At 42.7% G+C, this 23,207-nt stretch overlaps 1 pseudogene across 1 annotated transcript; it reads left to right on the top strand.

The window, feature by feature from the left end:
* The first annotated feature begins 20,583 nt into the window (after nucleotides 1–20,583).
* LOC108294523 lies at nucleotides 20,584–21,995 on the top strand (annotated as a pseudogene). The gene has a single exon (XR_001821077.2). The product of XR_001821077.2 is annotated as a ferritin light chain-like (transcript).
* The last annotated feature ends 1,212 nt before the right edge of the window (nucleotides 21,996–23,207 follow it).

Here is a 23,207-nt window from a genome sequence, read left to right as displayed (position 1 = left end):
CATAGTGTCGATGGTCTTTACAGTTTGGTATGTTTTTGCAGTGGCTGGTACTGGTTGTTCCTTTCCACATTTAGGGCTTCCTTCAGGAGCTCTGGTAGGGCAGGTCTGGTGGTGACGAAATCTCTCAGCAGTTGCTTGTCTGTAAACAGTTTTACTTCTCCTTTGCTTATGAAGCTTACTTTGGCTGGATATGAAATTCTAGGTTGAAAGCTCTTTTCTTTAAGGATGTTGAATATTGGCCCCCACTCTCTTCTGACTTGTAGGATTTCTGCCGAGAGATCCACTGTAAGTCTGATGGGCTTCCCTTTGTGGGTAACCTGACCTTTCTCTCTGGCTGCCCTTAGCATTTTTTCCTTCATTTCAACCCTGGTGAATCTGATGATTATATGCCTTGGGATTGGTCTTCTTGAGGAATATCTTTGTAATGTTCTCTGTATTTCCTGGACTTGAATGTTGGCCCGCCTTGCTAGGTGGGGGAAGTTCTCCTGGATAATATCCTGAAGAGTGTTTTCCATCTTGGATTCATTCTTTCCATCACATTCAGTTACGCCTATCAAATGTAGATTAAGTATTTTCACATAATCCTATATTTCTTGGAGGCTTTGTTCATTTCTTTTCACTCTTTTTTCTCTAATCTTGCCTTCTCATTTTATTTCATTGAGTTGATCTTCAATCTCTGATATCCTTTCTTCTGCTTGGACGATTCGGCTATTGAAACTTGAGCATGCTTTGCAAAGTTCTCTTGTGTTTTTCAGCTCCATCAGGTCATTTATATGCCTCTCTAAGCTGTTTATTCTTGTTAGCATTTCATCTAACCTTTTTTCAATGTTCTTAGTTTCTTTGCATTGGGTTAGAACATGTTCTTTTAGCTCAGAGAAGTTTGTTATTACCCACCTTCTGAAGCCTGTTTCTGTCAATTCATCAGATTCATTCTCCATCCAGCTTGGCTCCCTTGCTGGTGAGGAATTGTGATCCCTTGGAAGAGGAGAGGCATTCTGGTTTTTGGTGTTTTCATCCTTTTTGCACTGGTTTCTTCCCATCTTCTTGTATTTATCTATCTGTGGTCTTTATAAGTGGTGACTTTCAGATGGGGTCTTTGTGTGGACATCCTTTTTGTTGATATTGAAGTTGTTTCTGTTTTTTAGTTTTCCTTCTAACAGTCAGGCCCCTCTTCTATAGGTCTGCTTTAGTTCGCTGGAAGTCCACTCCAGAGCTGCTTGCCTGGGAATCACCCATGAGGGCTGCAGAATAGCAAATATTGCTGCCTGTTCCTTCCTCTGGTAGCTTCATCCCAAAACGGTACCGGCCAGATATCAGCCAGAGCTCTCCTGTATGATGTGTCTCCCAGTTAGGATACATTGGGGATCAGGGAGTCACTTGAGGAGGCAGCTTGTCCCTTAACGGAGCTCAAGCACTGTGCTGGGGGATCTGTTGCTCCCTTCAGAGGTGCCAGGCCAGGACATGTAAGTCTGCCGAAGCAGAACCCACAACTGTCCCTTTTCCCAGGTGCTCTATCCCAGGGGCTTTGTAAGTCCCTGACAGGCTGCTGTCTTTTTTAGCTGAGATGCCCTGCCCAGCAAGAAGGAACTCTATTTGACAGCCTGCCTGCAGAGGCCTCGCTGAGCTGCCATGTCGGGCTCCTCCCAGCTGCTGTGTAAACTTCCCTGCAGCTTTGTTTACACGGGTAATATTGAAATTGCCTACTAAAGCCTCAGCAATGGTGGGTGCCCTTCCCCCTACCAAGCTGTAACATCCCAGGTCACTCAGGATGCTGTGCTGGCTGTGAGGATTTCAAGTCAGTGGATTTTAGCTTGGCATTGTAGGCGCTGGAGGGAGTCTCCTGGTCTACAGGCTGTGTAGACAGTGGGAAAGGTGCAGTATCTGAGCCAGAGTGCTGGAGCATCTGGCAAAGTCCCTAATGGCTTCTCTTGGCTGGAAGAGTGAGTTCTCCAGTCCCTTGCACCTCCCAGGTGAGGTAATGCCTCACCCTGCTTCATCTTACCCACCTTGGGCTATTCCCACCGTCTAACCAGTCCCAATGAGATGAACCTGGTACCTCAGTTGGAAATGCAGAGATAACTCATCTTCTGGCGCACTCTCACTGGGAACTGCAGACGGGAGTTGTTCCTATTCAGTCATCTTGGTGGAAGTCCTTTATTGTCATTTTAATATATTACCGGATTCAGTTTGCTGGCATGTTCTTAAGGATTTTTGTATGCATGTTCCTGAGAAATATTGATACAATGTTTTCTTTTCTTGTAATATTTTTCTCTAGTTTAGTATCATAGCCATTCTGAATAATACAAAGTAGTACACAGAATGAGTTATAAATTTTCTTAAGAGTCTTTGTGAAGTTAATGTATGTGGGGTTTTTTTCTTTGTTTGTTTTGTTTTGTTTTTTGAGACAGAATCTCATTCTCTCACCCAGGCTGGAGTGCAGTGGTACAATCTTGGCTCACTGCAACCTTCACCTCCTGGGTTCAAGTGATTCTCCTGCCTCAGCCTCCCGACTAGCTGGGACTATGGGCGGGCACCACCATACCCAGCTAATTTTTGTATTCTTAGTAGAGATGCGGTTTCACCATGTTGGCCAGGCTGGTCTTGAACTCCTGACCTCAGTGATCTGCCCGCCTCGGCCTCCCAAAGTGCTGGGATTACAGGCGTGAGCCACTGCACCCAGATGGTCTCTTCTTTAAAGTCTTTCTCCATACCAAATATGCTCGGTTGTTTCAGCCATTCCTGATACACGTCCATTTACAGACCCTTCACTCCTGGTCCCTCTTCCTGAGTTCAGTGTGAGGTGCTTCTCCTCCCTAACTCCTGAATGGATACAGCATAGTCCCTGCTAACACGCCGTCCTGTTGCTCAATCTTTACTTGTCTCTCTTGCCCTCCAGTGCTTTCTCATTTGTAGATCACTGATACCTTTGAGAATGGAGTGAAAGCTAGAGAGACCTCTACAGAAAAAAAATAAACTTTTGCATACAACCATAGGAGATAAGAAAATTCCCTGATGTCTATCTGTGGACTCTAAATTAAAAACCATACTCGGGACTGTAGCTTTCTTTTAGGGATTTTTTTTGTTCTTCTTATCCCACCACCTATGACTATGGCCAGGGCAGATGCATGGTTAGGCAAAATGGATGCATTCATTAATTAATGAGTTAAATAATGAATTGTGGTGTGGCCGGACCAGTGCATCATGGTTGAAAACGCAGTCTAAGCCTTGTTTTGACAGCATTATCACATTGTCTCCTCCCAAGCCTTGTTTTTATTGTGATAAAATATATATATATAATAAAATTTACCATTTTAATCATCGTAAGTATACAATTCAGTAGCATTGAATAAATTTACAATGTTATGCAATACCACAACTGTCCATTTCTAGAACTTGTTTAACATCCCAGACTGACTCTCTGTGCCCATTAAGCAATAAATCCCTATCCATCACCTCCCACCATCCCTTGGTAACCACCATTTTACTTTCTGTCTCTATGACGTTCACTACTCTAAGTACACTGTATAAGAGGAGCCATGTAGTATTTATTCTGTGTCTGGCTTATTTCACTTAGCATAATTTCTTCAAGGTTTATTAATATAATGGCATGTATTTGAATCTCATACTGAATAATACTTTACTGTATGTACATCCCACATTTTGTTTATCCATTCATCTGTTGATGCATGTTTGGGTTGTCTACACCTTTCAGATATATTGTGTGAATAATGCTGCTATGAACGTTGATGCACAAATATTTCTCTAAGTCACTACTTTCAGTTCTTTGGAGTACATATATCCAGAGGTGGAACTGCTGGACCATATGGTATTAGTAATTCTAGATTTAATTCTTTTTAGGAATCACCATACATTGTTTTCCACAGAGGTGGCACATCCCCGCCAACAATGCAGAAAGATGCCAAATTCTCCATAACTTTGCCAATAATTTTCTGGGTTGTCTTTTTCATAGCAATCCTAATAGGTATGAAGTGGTATCTCATGCTTTCAATTTGCAAGTTTTAATCAGTGATGTTGAGCACCTTTTCATGTACTTATTGGCCATTCGTATATCTTCTTGGGGAAAATATCTATTGAAGTCCTTTGCTTATTTTTGAATTGGGTTGATGTTTTTCTGTTGTTGAGTTTTAGAATTTCTTTATGCATACCAAATTTAATCTCTTACCAGAACAACGATTTGCAAATGCTTCTCACATTCCATATGATACCTTTTTACTCTGTTGACAGTATCTTTTGATACACAAAGTTTTTGATTTGATAAAGTCCAATTTATTTATTTTCTCTTTTGTCACTAGTAAAACACTGGTGTTATATCCAAGAAATCGTTGCCAAATCCTGTGTCATGAAGCTTTTTCTCTATGTTTTCACCTAATAATTTTAAGTTTAGATTTTACATTTAGGTCTTTGATACAATTTTACAATATGGTATAGTGTAAGGATCAAAATTAACATTTGTATGTGGATATTCAGTTTCTGAATGTCATGTATTGAAAGACTATCCTTTCTCTGCTGAATGGTCACTCTTGTCAAAAATCAATTGACCATGTATGTAAAGGTATATTTCTGGGCACTCTGTTCTATTCCATTGGCCTATATGTCTTTCTTTAAGCTAGAATCACACTGGTTGTTTTTCGGGGTTTGTTGTTGTTGTTGTTCATTTTGGAGATAGAGTCTCATTCTGTCACCCAGGCTAGAGTGCAGTGGCGCGATCTTGGCTCGCTGCAACCTCTGCCTCCTGGGTTCAAGTGATCCTCCCACCTCAGCATCTCAAGTAACCTAGGCTTGAGATGACCTAGGCTCTGTTACCATAAACATTGTGCTCAAGGACATAAACTCCTTCGTAGCACTATGACATAGCCAAAATTGTACGCTCCTTGTAAGGTCCATGTTCCATCAGCTGTACATAAATAATAAGCTAAAGATAACCACACATTCTTGTTTTGTGAAACTCCCAAACTGCCACTGTTATCAGTCCTTAGAATGGTATGCCAGTTCCAGCTCACTAATTCACTTCTGGCTCACTGATTTACTCCACCATCACTCCACCCTTACCCTGTGTATCAAAGTGATTGTAATCAATAAATAGTGTGGATGATCAGAGCTTGGGGCCTTCACTGTTTCCTCCAAAGTAATAAGTAATGCCCCCCTGGTCCCACTGTCTCTCTTAATCTGTCTTTTTCTCATTCCTTTGTCACCACCAAACTCAGGGTACCCACAGGTGATATAGGGCTGGCTCCCTACATTCTGGTGCCCAATGTGGGGCTCATAAATCCCTGCATTCTGGCACTCAACCTGCAGGGCTCATGGATTCCCTATACGCCTTGGCTTCCCACAGTGCAGGGATTACAGGCATCAGCCACCACATGTGGACAGAACCACTGTTTTGATTATTGAAACTTTACAGTAAGTTTTGAAATCAGAAAGTCAGTGTCCTCCAACTTTGTTCTTTTTGAATACTGTTTCCATTATTTAGGATCTTTAATATTATATATTTTTATATTTTGGCAAAAATATCATTGGAACTTTGATAGGAATTGCATTGATTCTGTGGATTGCTTTGAGTAGAACTGACATCTTAACAGTATTAAGTCTTTCTATCAATGAACCTGGGATGTCTTTCCATTTTTTTTATACTTTCTTTAATTTCATTCAGCAATGCTTTGTAGTTTTGCATGTGCAATTATTTAGCCTCCTGTTTTCTAAATTCCCACTTCAGATTTTTCATCATCATTATCATAGAGAAATGCAACTGATTTTTGCATGTAGACTTTGTATCTCGCAACTTTGCTGAATTCGTTTGTTAGTTCTAACGGTTTGGTTTGGTTTCTCTTTGTTGTTGTGGGGAGGGGGGTTGATGTAGAATTGTTAGAATTTTCTAAATATAGGATTGTGTTATCTGCAAAGAGAAATAATTTTACTTATTCCTTTCTAATCTGTATGCCTCTTACTTCTTTTTCTTGCCTAACCGCTTCAGCTAGAATTTCCAATATTATGTTGCATACAAGTAACAGAAGGAGGCATACTTGTCTTATTTCTGATCTTAGGGGAAATGTTTTTAGTCTTTTACTATTGAGTATAGTGATAGCTGTGGATTTATCATATAAGAGCTTTATTATATTGAGGTAGTTTCTATTCCTAGTTTGCTGGGTGATTTTGTCATAAAAAGATGTTGAATTTCTCAAATACCTTTTCTGCACCAATTGAGATGATCATGGATTTTTCCCTTCATTGTATTAATGTGGTATATTTGGTATATTGCATTGTTTTTTATATGTAGAACTATCCTTGCATTTCATGAATCAATTTCACTTGGTCATGATGTATAATCCTTTTCAATATCCTGCTGAATCCAGTTTTGCTAATGTTTTTTGAGGATTGTTGTACTGGTATTCATAAGGGATATTGGTCTATAGTTTTCTTGTACTGTCTTTGTCTGGCTTTGGTGTCAATGTAGTGTTGGCCTCATAGAATGAATCAGAAAGTACTCCCTCCTCTTGATTTTTTTTTTGGAAGCATTTGAGAAACATTGATGCTAGTTCTTTAAGTGTTTGGTGGACTCATCAATTAAGATATCTGTATTTATCCATTTGTGCTGCTATATAGCAAAATAGCTGAAACTAGGTAATTTATAAAGAAGATAAATTTATTTCTCACAGTTCTGGAGACTAGAAAGTTCAAGATCAAGGTACCAGAAAGTCTGGTGTCTAGTGAGGGTCTTGTCTCTGCTTCCAAGATGGTGTCTTGAATGCTGCATCCTCAAGAAGGCGGGAAAGTTTTGTATCTTTATATGTCAGAAGGCAAAAGGGTCAAAAGAGATTAACTCCCTCCATCAAGGCCCTTTATAATAGCATTAATCTTTTCATGAGGGCAGAGCCCTCATGACTGAAATACATCACAAAAGGCCCCATCTCCCAACACCGTTGCACTGGGGATTAAGTTTCCAGTACATGCATTTTGAGGGATACATTTACACTATGATAACAACTGATCCTGGAATTTTACTTGTTGGAAGATTTTTGATTACTGATTCTGATTCAGTCTTCTTGCTATTTATAGGTCTACTCAAATTTTGTTTCTTAGTGAATCAGTCCTAGTAAGTTTTGCGTATCTAAAAATTTGTCTATTTCATTTAGGTTACCCAATTTGTTGGCATGCAATTGTGTATAATACTCCCCAATAATTCTTTTTATTTCTGTAAATCAGTTGTAATGTCCTCTCTTTCATTTCTAGTTTTAGTTATTTAAGTCTTCTCTCTTTTTTTCTTAGTATAGCTAAAGATTTATCAATTTTCTTGATCTTTTTGAGAATTAACTTTTGGTTTCATTAATTTTCTCTATTATTTTTCTATTCTCTGTTTTATCTCTGCTCTAATCTTTATTTCTTTCTTTATGCTAGTTTTAGACTTAGTTTGTTCTTCTTTTTCTAGTTCCTTAAGGTATAAATATAAGTTGTTAATTTTATCTTTTTTGATTCTTTTGTCTTTGATAATTTGAAAGCCTTGTCTTCGATCACTGAAGTTCTTTCTTCTGCTTGTTTGATTCTATTGCTGAAACTTTCCATGCATTTTGCATGTCTCTTCTTTCTTCCACCTGATCAAATCTCCTACTCAACCCCTCAGGTACATTTTTTGTTTTAGTTATTGTACTTTTTACCTCCAGTATTTCTGTTTAGTCCTTTTTATAATTTCTATCTCTTTGTTGATATTCTCATTTTGGTTCTTTGTCTATATTTTCCTTTAGGACTTTGAGTGTGTTTAGGACAGTTGCTTTAAAGTCTTTGTCTAGTAAGTCAAATGTTTTAGATTCCTCAGGGGCAGTTTCTGTCCACTTATTTTGCTTTTTGATGTGCCATATTGTCTCGTTTCTTTGTATGCTTTGTGACTTTCTTCTTGAAAATTGGGCTTTTCAGTATTGTAGTGTGGATTATAGTGTGGGGTCTTTGGAAATCAGATTGTCCTCCTTCTTTAGGGGTTGCAAATTTGTTGGTTGGTTGGTTAGTTTATTGTTAAAGGCTATAATCATCCAGCAGTTTTGAGACTCGCCTAAACTATTTTTGCAAAGACTAGTCTTTTTCACATGTGATCACTGATATTTTTGTCCTTCTAGCTTGTGTTCAGCTAATGTTTTGGCAGAGATTTCCCTGAATACCAAGGTCTCCCCCAATATTTGCAGGTTGGTTCTGTGCTGGGGAGCCTTCAACACTCATTTAGGCTTTCTCTCAGCCGAGGAGTCAGCCCAAGGCGAAAGCTTAATGCCTTCTCAGGCCTTTTCTGAGCACGTACCTTGACCGGATGTGTGTGGCTATCTAAATTACCCATATACAGGGCTGCTTTTGAATGTCCTAATTTCTAGCCTTGTCCCAGCTCTCCCCAAGGCTTTAAATTGTCTGCTATATGTCTGCATCCATAGTCTCTTGCCCCAGGAGTCTGTGGATTAGTAGTTGCCTTACAGTGGTTATAAGCAGTGTCCACAGCTTTTCCCACCTGACTTCTGAGTTAGGAAAAGCAGAGATGCATGCTTTGCATTAGTCCTTCAGGTAGTCCCCCAGGCGATTTGGAACAGATGTACGCAATAGTTTACCAATAAAGTCTGCTCTGTTCCCTCCAGTTTAAAGGACAAAACTGGGAACTGGGCTGCTGCTGTTTCAAGACCAAGACTGCTACCACACCAGGTGAAGAGTGAGGCAACACCGAGAAAAGCATCACAAAACTCTGCCCACTGTCTTGATTGGGCATCTGTTTGCTTGATGTAAGCCTTTGACTCTTTTCCAAAGCTCTGACAAAGTTAGTTGAGGCAATTTTGGCTTTTGACGGTTTCTGCAAGGGGATGAGCAGCTGGAGCTTCCTAGTCTATCACTTTGCTAACATCACCGCACCTCCAGTTCTTTTATGTTATTTCACTGTTTTTTATCAGCAGTTTTGGAACTTCTATTGTAGTGGTCTTTTGAACCCAAGTGCGGATATCTACAAATTAACTCATATTAGTTAGCCTACTGGGTTTTCCTCATTGTAGCCTTCAGATGATCTCATCCAACATGTTCTATATCTCCATCACCTTCCTAACAGCTACATCTAGGAAGCAAATCTTTCACTGTTCTCTACTTCTCCAAGTTTTAAAAGAATAGCATAATCAAGTGTAAAGTCAGTCTTCTCTATCTGTCTTCTTAATGTTCTTACTAACATCTATTCCATAATCAAAACCCTGCAGCATAGCTATTTTTGTTTTTAGTGAATCATAAACTAAGGTTCCCAGCTATGAAGCCCCCTCGCAGAGCAAAGCCAACAGATGTCTAGCAGCCTGCCAGATCCCAGAATCACTAAGAGTCAAAGAAGGTCATTATTGATGGCTTTTAAGTGTCACAGGTTCATTCATTCCTCCAAATTTAATTATAGGAAAGAATTTACCTCCCGTTTGAACTTTTTTAAGTAAAATTTTACTTTGGGCGGTGAAAACCAGGGAATGGCTTATCAGAAAGAGCAAAGGCTTTGAAATCAAGCAGTATTCAAATATTGATGTTAGCACTTGCTTCTTAGGCAAGTTACTTAACTTATAAAAGTCCATTTTCTCATCTGAAAAAAAATGAAGAAAACAGCCATTTCCTTGGAGGGTTACTGTGAAACTAAATAAGATAACACACATGAAGTCCTACTACCAAATAAAAAGTTCCCTTCACTAGGCAAAAAAGGAACATAAACTAAATTATGAAACTTTTTCCCAAAGCCATTAATTTTAGCGATTTTTAATTAAAGTATTACATGGATGCCAAGCTGGCAGGTTCATCTGCTTTCCCATTTCCATACTCTGTAACATCATATAAATGTGATAGGGCCAAACTAGGCAGGTCTAGGGGGTGAATGTCTAGGGTACTTTTGGAAGACAGATGGGGGATCCCACCTGGGGAATATGTGCATGAAAGTTCAAGAAGCTTCCAAAGAAAGATTTCTTTTTAAGGGAAGAGACAGTCAAGGGCCACAGATGTAGCCGAATCCAGAGAGTACAAGTCAGAGCGTAAGGGTTTCTTTGGGCACAGCACAGTGGGATATGCTGCTCCAGTGATCCTCCACCCGGCTTCCTGGACTCGTGCCTGAATCCTATGGAGAGAGGCGTGCATTAAACAGCAAGTAAAGGGGCAGGCTCGGTGGCTCACAACTGTAATCCTTGCACTTTGAGACACCAAGGCAGGTGGATCATCTGAGGTCAAGAGTTCAGGACCAGCCTGGCCAATATGGTGAAATCCTATCTCTACTAAAAATATCAAAATTAGTCAGGCGTAGTGGCAGGCGCTTGTAATCTCAGCTGCTTGGGAGGCTGAGGCAGAATTGGTTGAACCCAGGGGCTGGAGGTTGCAGTGAGCCGACACTGCACCAGCCTGGATGAAGGACCGAGACTCCGTCAAAAAAAAAAAAAGAAAAGAAAACCCAGCAAGTAAAAATAAAACCATGGTGCCTGATTTTCTTAGGACATGGAGAACACAAGTCTGTCTCTTTTATACTCGAGATAACAATGACGTAATTAAGTGAGAGTCAAGTAAAGAAATTCCTGTAGGATCCACAGCTTAGGACCTGGACTAGGCAAGAGGGGTCACTGCACTGGAGCCCCCCCATCACAAACAAGCCAAAAAAGGATGCCACCCCCAAAGACATGTCTTTCTCTTGAGGTCTGGTGTCACACTGGCATGGCCTGACCCAGCTTCAGTACGTGGCAACTCGTCCCAGGCACCAGAATGCATTCCTGCCCAACATCCTCAACACAAAAGGTGGCTGTGTCCAAACACTGTGAAAGTTTGCGGGTTGTACCACCACTAACCCACAAAGCTGGGGCCAACACTGCTTGTGCATGCAGGGAAGAACTGATCAGGAGAATGCACGGTTGTGAGAAAGGACATAAAACACACACACATACTTTGAAAAGTTAATTTACCTTTTCAATCTTTCCTCAGCGTAAATGCAACAAATTCTTGCATAACAAAGTATCAGTTCCCAGCAGCCTCCATATCGCCAAGAGTTCATTTTCTTGCTTTTCTTGATTTGCTGATTCATGGTTCCTGAGGGAGCCACATAACAGTGCAGTATTCACCACGGTTGCTGAGGAATCACATGGTGACTGAGAAATATTTTGCAACACTAAACAATTTCTATTACTCTTAAATCTATATAAGTTGATCTAGACATCAAATGTAGAAAGCATAATATCAATTATTTAAATTGGCATCTAGATGAATATTAAATGCTAGAACTGTAAATTGTTTTATGTTTATTTTAAAAATACATAAAATATATAGTCTTGCACCGCATAATATTTTGGTCAACAACGGACTATACCATATAATTACAATGGTATATTTTTACTGTTCCTTTTCTGTGTTTAGATACACAAACGCTTACCATCATGTTACAAATTGCCCACATTACAATTGCCTGCAGTATTCAGTACAGTCACATGCTGGGCAAGAGCTTAGCTGTGTAAGAGACTGTGCCACCCACGTCTGTATAAGTGCACACAATAATGAAATCACCTGACAACACCTTCCTCAGTATATGTTCCCATCATTAAGCAACACACACCTGTAATTCATTTTTTAAAAAAATAAATTTAAATTTTGTTTAAATAATTTAAATAATTTTTTTTTTTTTTTCAAGACAGAGTTTCACTCATCACCCAGGCTGGAGTGCAGTGATATGATCTTGGCTCACTGCAACCTCCACCTCCCAAGTACAAGCAATTCTCCTGCCTCACCCTCCCAAGTAGCTGGGATTACAGGCCTGCACCATCATACCCAGCTAATTTTTGTATTTTTAGTACAGATAGGGTTTTACCATGTTGGCCAGGCTGGTCTCGAACTCTTGATCTCAGGTGATCCACCCACCTCAGCCTCCCAAAGTGCTGGGATTATAGGCATGAGCCACTGCGCCCAGCCTATTTAAATAATTTTCATTTAAAATTGAATATTCACTTTTTACATTTGTGTTTTTCACTTTAATTTTAATTTTTAATATTTTAAAAGACAACTTATCAAAAGTATGTGGAAATAATGTTAACTTTAAAACTGTATACTTATTTTAATACATACTTTTATAAATATATTTCCTTTTTAATCATTTAGATTATTACTGTCAACTGAATACAAATTATGTAAATCTTTATTACATCCATATAATTAGTGATGTAACGGAAATGAATGCAAGAAAAATAAATTTTATCTGATGAATATATATGAGTTGTATATATTTTGTTTTACCATCCATCCAAGAATCTATGGAACACACACGTAAAGTAATAAATCCATCTTTGGTATTTTGCTTTCAGTCATATAAAAATCATGGTTTTACACATATTTTTGTCATTGTGAAGACATTTATCAAGATAGAAACATTGATTATGTCCATTTCTTAATTGTTTGATAGTTTGATTTGTACCTTTAAATATTACACAGATGGTACGTGCGCCCCGCATGTCAGGGAGGCCTGGATGGCGGTCCCAGAGACTCCCAAGCCCTGTGCACTGGGGCTCACACACTCTGGCAGCCGGGGTAGAAATCACCCACAAAGCCACAGCAGAAAACCAGGAAATGACAGACATCAGGTAGTTCAGAGAGTCAGTCCCCAAGGACACATGAGACAGTCTCTAGAGACTCCCAGAAACAGGTGGGAGACAGTTAAGAACGAACTAGAATTCCTCAATTATGTGTGGAGACATACACTGAGCAATATTGAGCTTCTCTCCTTGTGACCTTGTGCCTACCCGGAGACCATGCGGTCTGAAAAACAACTTGGATTGCAAAAAGAAACAGAATAGTTCCCCCATCTGAAACTTCCAAAATAACACGCTTTCCAAACATTTAAACATATCTTAATTCTGCTGTAACAAGCAAGTTAGTTTTCAGATAACCACAAAGGGAAACCCACTAGAAAACCAACTTAGCTGAGCTACACAAACTGCAAGAAAGGAAGCTGTAAGAATAAACCATGAGAAGCAAAGAGATGACTGAAGTTCTCGGGCTCTTCGCAGCAAAAGTAACCAAATATGAAGTATCTACATAAGTGAATTACCTGTACATTCTCCGTCTACAGGTAATCAGTCATTTCAAATACAAAGCAAACCCAGAAGGAACTCCTGAGAATTATTTATGTAATAACCAATAGCTGCTAGGGTTAATAAAACGACAGTTTACGGGAAGCCCAAATAAAACTCAATACCATCCAAAGCAAGACATCCTGTGGATAGCAGTAGGCAAACATTCCCATCGCAAGAACTCTGGCTTCAATGGCTGCTACCAGACAAGGGCAAGCCCAGAGCTGAAGACCAGCACAGGACCCTCCTGTGCCCATCCAGCACAATTTTTAAGAGCCCACAGCATCTGGAGGGCAGTAACCACATCATTAGTCACAGTACACGCAGCCCCCTTCTTTGTGCCATATGCACGTCTATTAGTCTGAACTGTTTGAGGGGACAATGCTCTAGATGACCTAGACTGACCATGGAATATTCTGCCCAGGACAAAATGTCATCTAGGAATCGACTCTGTGAATAAGACCTAACTGAGCTGAAAGTGCTCTAAAACCGTCAAGAGACAAGATCGGTAATACACACGGCACGGCTTTCTCAGTTATCCGATTCCTGCAGAGATGAACCCCCGTGAGCAGACCCTACTGGGCCTTTTCTGCTCATGTGTTATCATTTCCTCTAGGGTCTGAGAAACATGGGCAACTGCAACTTATTAAGTGATTGTAATTCTACGGGAAATGATTTTGTCTAACCTTGCAGGATTAGTGCTCCCAGTGAATTCAGGAAGTTGCTTCTTTATTACATCTCTGACTTCGGAACTCAGAGCGATTTTTAAATGATATCTTTGAAGCTAAGCAACCATAGAAACCGCTCGTGGAGCATTTTCATAGAGAAGTAGCTCAAACCTTAAGGTTAAAAGGATGCCAAATTTATATGCAAAACTATGTAACCAAAAAGAAGGAAGACAGGAGAGGGGAGAGGAAGGGAACAGTGCTGGGGACTTAAGGAGGAAGGATTATGATGTACAATGTGAAATAAAGCAAATTTTTCACAAGAATAAAAATTCCATTAAAATGGCATATAAAGTTACAGATGACAGAATGTGGCAGGATTTTTTTTTTAAGGCATTTTGAATAATAAAGACTTGAAAAGGATTGAGGCACAGGGCTACAGTAAATTAAAACAGAGTCCAGGCCTGAAGAATCCCTGAACAGACAAAGCCAGTTAGGTCTCATGAGTGACCCCAGCCAGGCTTCATTTGCAAACATAAGCAAAACTTCACTTGAGCTGTTTCTTGTAAACGCTTGTACTAAAGAAATCTGCATCTGTAATGCATATCTGAAGTTCAACGAATCAGAGGCATTCAATAAACTTATATAACTAGGGACTTTCTGGCAATGGATGCTGCAACCAATCAAGTGTTTTCCTGGCTTTACTTCTGTGTTCGTCCTACAGAAGCCTCCCTGCTTGCGTTCCCCCACTGGAGCTCCAAAACACTTCCAACTTGGAGGTTCCACTTCATGAATCACTGTTTGCTCAAATAAACTCTTTAAAAGTTGTGCTGTGCATAAGTTTACCTTTTTAACAACAACTTTTAATAAAGTCACCATAATTTTTATCAACATGATTGTGGAGAGCAGGTTTTGGCTTTTTTGTACAGAGCCATTACAGTAAATGTGTGAGGCTGGTGGGCCATTTCTTCTCTGCAGCAAATAATCACCTCTGCCACTGCACTGTGAAGGCTACCAGAGACGATACACCAGTGAATGCGTGTGGCTGTGTTCCAGTAAAATTTTGATTCATGGGCACTGAAATTATAATTTTATATAACATTCATGTGTCAAAAATATTATTTTTTTTGTTTTTTTCAAATATTTAAAAATGCAAAACCCATTTTTAGGCTGCATGCCACATAAAAGCAGGAGATGGGGGCCAGACGTGACACGTGGGCTGTAGGAGCAAAGTCCCTACGAGGCGGGAAAGAACCTAACTGTCCATGGTGGGAAGGGAGAAGCAGGTGCAAATTGGGCTGGGGCAGTAGCTAGCTATGCCCCTAATCCCAGAGGTGCTAGTATGGTTGGAGACATGGGCAAAGGAAACTGGGCCTTACAGTCCAGTGTCAGCAGGCGAGGGCCATGCCTCTGAGTGGAGGGCAGCAGGCCTCTCCAGGGGGGCAATAGGTGAGGTGGAAATGAGAAGGGCCTTCTTTTATAAATGGGAGCCCCAGGAGCTTGAAACACAGAGGCTGAGGCCTATGGGAGATGTGGGGAGGGGCTAACAGCATGATGAGGACGAAGCCTGACAGGCTGGCACCACAGAGGAGTCAAGTTCAGCAGAGAAGATGCACTGCCCAGTACCCAAGGAAGCAATTTGGTCATCAGCCATGCTCAGAGGCCATGTACCACCAAGCGCCCCATCCTAGTGACCTTGTGAGGCAAGACAACCCTGTCCCCACCTTCTAGCAGGTGCATGCCCCTATGCCCCACCAGGGATTTTCAAGTCGAATCAAAAAGTGGATGAGACAGAGCATGCAACTCAGTGTGGCAATGAAAGCATAGACTGCTGAGTGTCATTTCAGGGGGATTCCAGCAGAAAACAATTGATAGAGTGTGCACAAGAAAAACAGTCACCTTCAAGGGTACCTAGCTTCACACTAACTTTGTGGATCCTTAGGCAACTTGTACCTTTAAGACTCCTGAGTGCTGAGATAAATAATGCAAGCTGCTGCCAGATCCCTAATCTGACAAGCCACTGGGTCCCAACAATACCCAGGATGGGCTCTGCTCTGGAAGCAGAGGTTTCCATGGAAGGCCCATTTTGCCTGGAAGTTTCCAGAAAGCCACTGGAAGAGAACAATGGGAGGGACCTAGAAACTTTAAACATCTGAATGGATCTTCAGGTCTTCAAAAGCAACAGAGGGTTGAAACAGACCCCATGAACCCTAGAAACAAACTCATAGCCCAGGCTGGCTCGGAGTCTCATCTAGAGTTGAAAGAAGAAACTAGTGGCCTCAAATATCTAAATCCCTTCTAATGCAACTCACCCAGTTTACTGCCAGCTGGTTCATCAGCAGGACGCCCAGCACTTGGGAGGCGAAATGCCGAGGTATGTATGTCAGCCCAGAAGGTGTGCACCGCTGTCAACTCCAGGGTATGGTCTTTACAGAACTAAGAGTTGTAGACGTTTATTAAGAGCAAAATCATCTGAACAAAGGGAGATACAGAATTGCCGATGAGAAGTAGCAAAAATGACTTACAGCTGGTCAAAAGAAAATTTTCCAGTAATAGAATATTGCTTATCCATGGGAAAGCAAACAAGTATAAGGTCAGAAGGAAGTAGAAACATACAAAAATGGAGATATGTTTGAGGGCTTATGTTCCAAAGAGTGTGTTTCTTTAGGTACCAACATGAAAGTTTCAAAATGACGGGGAAAAGGCCAAAAGGGAGAACATCCAAAACAGACACTTGTTAAAGGACTAGTGTGAATTTGGAACACTTTGGAAAGAGCAGTGTGGTGTTGCCTAAGAGCGAGCTCTAGAAATGAATAAACATTGGGAAACCCCAGAGATGACACGTCCCTGCATGGGAGCCCCAGTGGGTAACTGCCATAATCGGACACCTCAATAGTGGTGTGGCCACTCGCTCCTGAGCCAGGGACAGCAGATAGAGCAGAGGCTGCCACTGAATCCCTGCCAGCCACCTCTCCCATGCAGTCACTAGGACTTGAGACCTTTCCTCCTTTGTGTCCGCACCAACCTCGAGGCACCTCACAGCTGCCTCCTAAACAGACCAGTGCCAGCACGTGGTTCTTTCCTAAGCATCTGATGACCCAGGTTTAGATGGCAGGAATAGTTGATAGCAGGGTTAGATATCCCACAGTTCAAAAAAGAAGTTTACTTATCTCTATCTGAAAGTATTAACTTGGAAAAGTCAAATTAAGAAATTACTTATCTAAAATACCTGTACTAAATAAATAAAAAACATATTTATAAAATTAGAGAGATGTTTTAAAAGGGCATTTAGGTTCTCCAAGTTCTCCCAGGTCACTATGAGATAAGAAATGTTCTTTGCATAAATGTTGAGACTGGGCAAAGAGTTTCTATGCCAAGCTAATACAAAATCTAGGGACAAATCCAAAGTTCTGAACAACTTCTCAACAAACTTAGAAGCCTCTCATATCAGTGCAAAAATCCTCCCATACAACAGATTATAAGTCTTGCTTCCTTTTCTATCTTAGGAGTTTGCTACATGCTGAGCAGAGAATAACTAACTACTGAAGTGATAAATTATGAATGAATGAAGCACCCTCCTTTCTAGGGATTGGATAAATGACGGCTGACTACATCGGAGTGATTTTTTTCAGAAAGTTTCACTAGATTTGATGTAAATGTGCAGAAACTCAATGCTCCCCCTTGGTAACTGAGATCACTCGCATTTGTGGGGAGATTTAGGCTTTCACACACAAGGTAGGTTGCAGGCAGGATGCATGAACAGGAACTCACTCTGGGGGGAAGAGTTGACCACGGCAACGTGAGGTTTCTTTTGTTCTTTTTTCACACCGCAGCCTCTGGAGTAGCCAGGACTACATGTGTGAGCCACCACGCCTGGCTTTTTTTTGTATTTTTAGTAGGGATGGGGTTTCACCGTATTGGCCAGGCTGACCTCAGGTGATCCGCCCACCTCGGCCTCCCAAGGTGCTGGGATTACGGGCGTGAGCCACCGCTCTCGGCCTTCCCACGGGTTTTTAATTTTTAAGTAAAAATGCCTCTAAGACTAATTTTACTCAGAGCAGCAGCTGCAATACCAAGGGCATGACTTGACTTCTAGCCTCACCTCAATCTTGTTTTTGAGAATGTTTAAGGTAACCTTTAGCGAAGCTGCCTCCATTTCTTAGATGACGGAAAAGTAAGTTTCGGCCGGTACGGTGGCTCATGCCTGTGTAATCCCAGCATTCTGGGAGAGGGCAAGATTTCAAGACCAGCCTGGGCAACATGGTGAGGACTTGACTGGACGAAATAAACAAAAACCAGCCCGCCTTGGTGGCGCTCGGCCGGCGCTCCCAGAGGCGAGTCCTGCGCATGCGCCGGGCGCCCGGACCTCAGGCCTGTGCGGCAGGCGCGGCCCACGGAGGCGCCCGGAAGGCGGTACCAGACACACCGGGACGCCTCAGCTGAGCGACAGGGCCCGGGGCCAAAGAGGCGGCCAGACCTCCACAGTGGAAAACTACCCACTCGACTGCCACCGCCCCTGGGAAGAGGCGCCTCGGGCCGCGCTGCAGCCGCCTCTCGGGTCCCAGCTGCCAGGGCTCGGTGGGCGCGCGGCGGAGGGAGTCCCTGCCGGGCGGCGCGGCTCCGTGGGCGGCCCTGGGCATCCCCGCTCCAGCCAGCATGGCCGCTCCCAGTCAGCCGCAGCGCGCGGGAGCTGCAGTTCCAGGGAGCGAAGCCACGATGGCGACAACCCTGGCGTCCGAGGCTGAGCGGCCCCGCAGTCGTTCGCCGGAGGGCAGCCAGTCACAGCCCGGGGCCCTGTTTTCAGCGACTGGGTTTCTGTCTAATAAAAACAGAATTGGCGCCAAACCAATCGGTAAAACCTTACAGAGATTATCCAGCATTTTGTTTAAAGCTTTTCTGGTCTGTTTTCTTAAAGAAATATTATTGAATTTGGTGTACATTTTATGATTTATTCTTATATTTTTAATCACTGTATTGCTAAGTGGGAATTATTGTCTTTGGAGGGTGAACGCAGGGTCGAGATAACTTCTTGAAGCTGGCTGTGAAAATTCACGTGATATACAACTGAAAAGGAGTTATTACTTTACCTGGAATCCCGACCACATTTAGCCCTCAGTTTGAACTCTATTAAGTTGAATATTTATGTGCCATTTACAGTAAACCCTCCAGATTTGATCACCCAATATTCCAAATTTTGAGCACCTACTGCACACCCTCCCAGCCCACAGGAATTTCAAATGCCTTCAGTCTTAGTGCTGCCTTAATTAAAGAAAAGAAAACTGGCCTAGCTTTGAGGTAACCGTAAATATACCAGGCATTTCTTAAAGGGATTGAGGGATGAGTATTAGCAAAGAAAAGCTTTTCCCTTATATGTTCTGGTACTAGAAAGCAGAGAGAAGTCTGGGAATCAGAGAAAGACACTGAGAATCAAGTCCCCCAAGCCCCACGCAAGGCCGCCCTGCTTCTCATCTGCAGAGCCAGGTCCCCCTGAGGAAGGCCACTGCCATGTCCCCCTGCTCACTGCCCAGTTAGGAGACTCTTTTGTTTGCCTGAAATCCCACATAGGGGAAATCACAGGATTCTAGAATTTCCCAACCCAACTCACTGGCTCCAAGGTGGGGAAACTGAGGGCAGTGAGTGGAGAAATTGCCCTGGGGCAGGGCTGGGTGGGCATGCCCCAGGCCAAGTCCCCATTTGTCAGGACAAGAAGCCCCCACAGCACTCCCACCCGCCCCCCACCACGTTCCTCCCTCCAGGCCCTGACCCCTAGACTCCCTCCCTAGACTGGGTCTCCCCAGTTCCCCTACAGTGACCCCACACACACAGTCTCCTCTCTGCCTTTCATTCTTCTGCCCTAGGCAAGTTCATTTTCTATGACAAGTAAGAGAAGTCCCTCTGAGATGGAGGAGAGAGACTGGGGATGAATTGAGGCAGTCTTGGTATACTGGCTTAGCTCCCCCTGGGCACACCTGAAAAGCTGTTAGAAGTAGAATTTTTGATGCTGCAAAAGATGTAGCACTCGAATATAAACTTCCTCAGCAAGACAATTTACTTCTATAGAAGGATGCGGCTCACAGATGAAACAATGGCCAGTGCACACCTGACAGGGAGGGGAAGGGGTACTTATGCCTGACGGAGGTTGCCCCTACTGCTGTGTCGTTCCCCTATTGGCTAGGTTTAGACCACACAGTCTAGTCTAATTCCGATTGTCTATTTTAAAGGGAGCTATTTTAACTACGAGCCAGAGTGGTGGGGTGGGTAGTTTGGCAGGAAGGACGGTTATGGGCAGGTTAGAGCAGGTAAGCAGGGCTCAAAGCAGGTGACCAGAGCAGGCGAATGGAGTAGGTGACCGGGATGAGCCAGGAAGGGGCAGGGGACGGGGGGAACAGATATGAACTACTGATTAGAACTGGTGGAAAAGGTTGTTTACTGAAACTACAAGGAAGTTTAAACTTTAAAATAGAGAACTGAAGAATAAGAGAGCTGAACATCCTGACATACTGATTCTTTGAAAAGAAACTTGGGGTTCACTGCATCTAACAAAGCTTTCTGCCTTGTAGACGCTGGTGCCCAACCCAAGCCCAGGGAGGCCCGAGCTTGGGACACCTTCCTCAGTAGTGTGTCTGTCTCTTTCCCACTCTATCAGTTGACCTTGCTTTTATTCTCCTTCAAAGGGCTGGTCAAGGTGCTTTGTCACAAGACATTTTCAAGTTCCCTCACAACATTGTCCTTCAAACAGTTTTCTACAAGATCCAAAACTCTACTGCTGAGAACTGCAACTTCCTAGAAAACTCTTAACATCCTGCTCAACATTCAAGGTAACTGCTGGCACCAAAATCCAGTGAAGAAACACCACCCGTCCAGTGCCACCAAAGTAGTTCTCTGTCATGTGTGTTCCCTGCCTGCACAAACCTACATGTACATATCACGGATTAGAGACTCTTGCAGGACTGAAAGGCTGCTCTGGTGAGGTGACCTCTGTTTAAACCAGCCCCACATGAAGAGAACATCCCTTGAGACGAATTGGGAGGCTGGGATTAGAGCCTTTGGAGGTCAAAGCAAATTAAGAATTTTAATTAAGAATAAAAGAGTGCTTTAATCGAGACAGAGGTATCTTGTGCCCCTCGCCAAGAAGCAGGAGTGTTGCATGTGGGACCATGTGCTTCTACGTGGTGTTTGACTCAGTACAAAGTCTAGTCCCAAAGAAGGAGCCAAAGTGCAAATGTGGGTGTCAGCTGTGCCATTAAACTCATCATCTCAACCCAGAGTGTCTGGTCCCCTGCTCTTTCAGCATGGTCATGTCCCTCCTCCTAAGCTTTGGTTCTTTAGGGCGACCGTGGTAAGAAAGATACTTAATCATGACACACACAGACACACACATATTTAACTGAAACAGAAGTTTCACCAAACAATATTTATGCATGTGGTGCATTCTGGTATTTTCAAGTCCATTCAATTGTGTTCTGCTTCACCTAAAAAAAAAAAAAAATGCCGATCAAGAGAAAAAAAAAAGGCAGTTTGGGGACCTCGAACTGTCTCTTGCTTCAACAGTGTTTGGATGGAACAGATCCAAGGGACTCTTTCTTCCAGCCTCTGATCACCCTCTGATTTCCTCTCCACTTGCAACATCCAGGACCATTTTCTCGGCCATTTCCTGCTTCTAGGACCTGCCAACACCGTTTTTGTGGTTAGCTCCTTCTTGCCGACCATGAGCTCCCAGATTCGTCAGAATTATTCCACCGATGTGGAGGCAGCCGTCACCCGCCTGGTCCATGTGTACCTGCAGACCTCCTCCACCTGCCTCTCTCTGGGCTTCCATTTCCTCCACGATGATGTGGCTCTGGAAGGTGTGAGCCACTTCTTCCGCGAATTGGCCGAGGAGAAGCGCGAGGGCTACAAGCGTCTCCTGAAGATGCAAAATAGCGTGGAGGCCACGCTGTCTTCCAGGATATCAAGAAGCTGGCTCGAGATGAATGGGGTAAAACCCTGGATGCCATGGAAGCTGCCACGGCCCTGGAGAAAAATCTGAACAAGGCCCTTTTGGATCTTCATGCCCTGGGGTCTGCCCACACGGACCCCCATCTCTGTGACTTCCTGGAGAGTCAATTCCTAGATGAGGAAGTGAAATTCATCAACAAGTTGGGTGACCACTTGACCAACCTCTCCACAGGCTGGCCAGCCCGGAGGCGAGGCTGGGCTGGGTGAATATCTCTTGGAAGGGCTCACTCTCAAGCATGACTAGGAGCCTACTGAGCCCAGCGACTTCCGAAGGGGTCCTTGCAAAAAAACAGGGCTTCTGCCTAAGCCTCTCCCTCCAGCCACCAGGAAGCTGTCTAACTACCCTAACAAGCCTGAGACCAAATGGAAATAAAGCTATCTGAAGAAGAAAAAAAAAAAAAGCCATCTTCTCTAGCCATCTTCAAGTAATTTCACACGCACACACCACTCAAACATACCCAGATATACAACTACTTCTGCATTCCCATGCAATAGGAGAATCCCCGCCCAAAGTTACAAAACTGAGTTCTTTATGGGAATTCTCTCACGCATCCGTATCTCTAATAGAATTGTAAGAGCCTCCAGGGGTGCTGTGTGTGGATTCCAAGAGCCGGAGGATTTGACTAGGGAGCTGCAGCTTACTTAGGTTTTCAGCTTGTCTCACTGTGTTGCTATCACCTGCTGCTGATGTCAGAAGGGGTCCCTGGGCCAGGAGTTCAATATTTATGCACGTGACGTGTCTGTCCCCTCCTGCGGCCATCTTCTCTGCTTCCCTTCCTGCGTCCCAGCACAGCCCAGGACTCTGCACAGGCCTTGCTCTCTTTGCTTTGCACATTTGCCTGGGCAACGTCCTCCCTCGCCACCTCTTCCAGCAACTCTCCACCCAGTCTTTAACGTTCATCTCAGGAAAAACTCTTCCATAAAGCTTTCTTGATTCCCTTACCAGATTGTATTTCTTTCTCTTATAAATCTCAAAAATGCTTTCTCTCTCGTCTTAGATACAATGGTGGTCTGCATTCTATTGCAGTATTTATGTATTTGTCTCTAGAGACTGTGAACTCTTTGAGGGCAGAGACTATATGTTACTCACCTCTGAATCCCAAAATGCCTCTAACTCAATATTTTTATGTAGCGAAAGCAATTATTAAGTGTCATTGATTGATTAGCAAGTAATCATTAATTGCCCTTTGTCTCTGAAAAATTTGCAGACCATACTGTAGGCCTTTTTAAAAATGCCCGGTTGCATTTTTTAGGGTTTTAGGGTTGTCAATTGCATTAAAAGGGTTGAGAGAAATCCTCAATCATGAGGATTTATAGAAAACTATCAACTGTAGTAACATAAATAGTCTTCTTAAGTGAGGGGACACATTCCAAGACCCCCAGTAGATGCCTAAAACCTGAGATAGTACCAAACCCCATGTCCAATGCATCCTATCTTTTTTCTTTTTTTTTTTTT

This window comes from Cebus imitator, unplaced genomic scaffold (genome assembly GCF_001604975.1).
Source record: "Cebus imitator isolate Cc_AM_T3 unplaced genomic scaffold, Cebus_imitator-1.0 Scaffold584, whole genome shotgun sequence".
Lineage (NCBI taxonomy): Eukaryota > Metazoa > Chordata > Mammalia > Primates > Cebidae > Cebus > Cebus imitator.
This window is presented reverse-complemented; position numbering and strand designations above follow the sequence as displayed.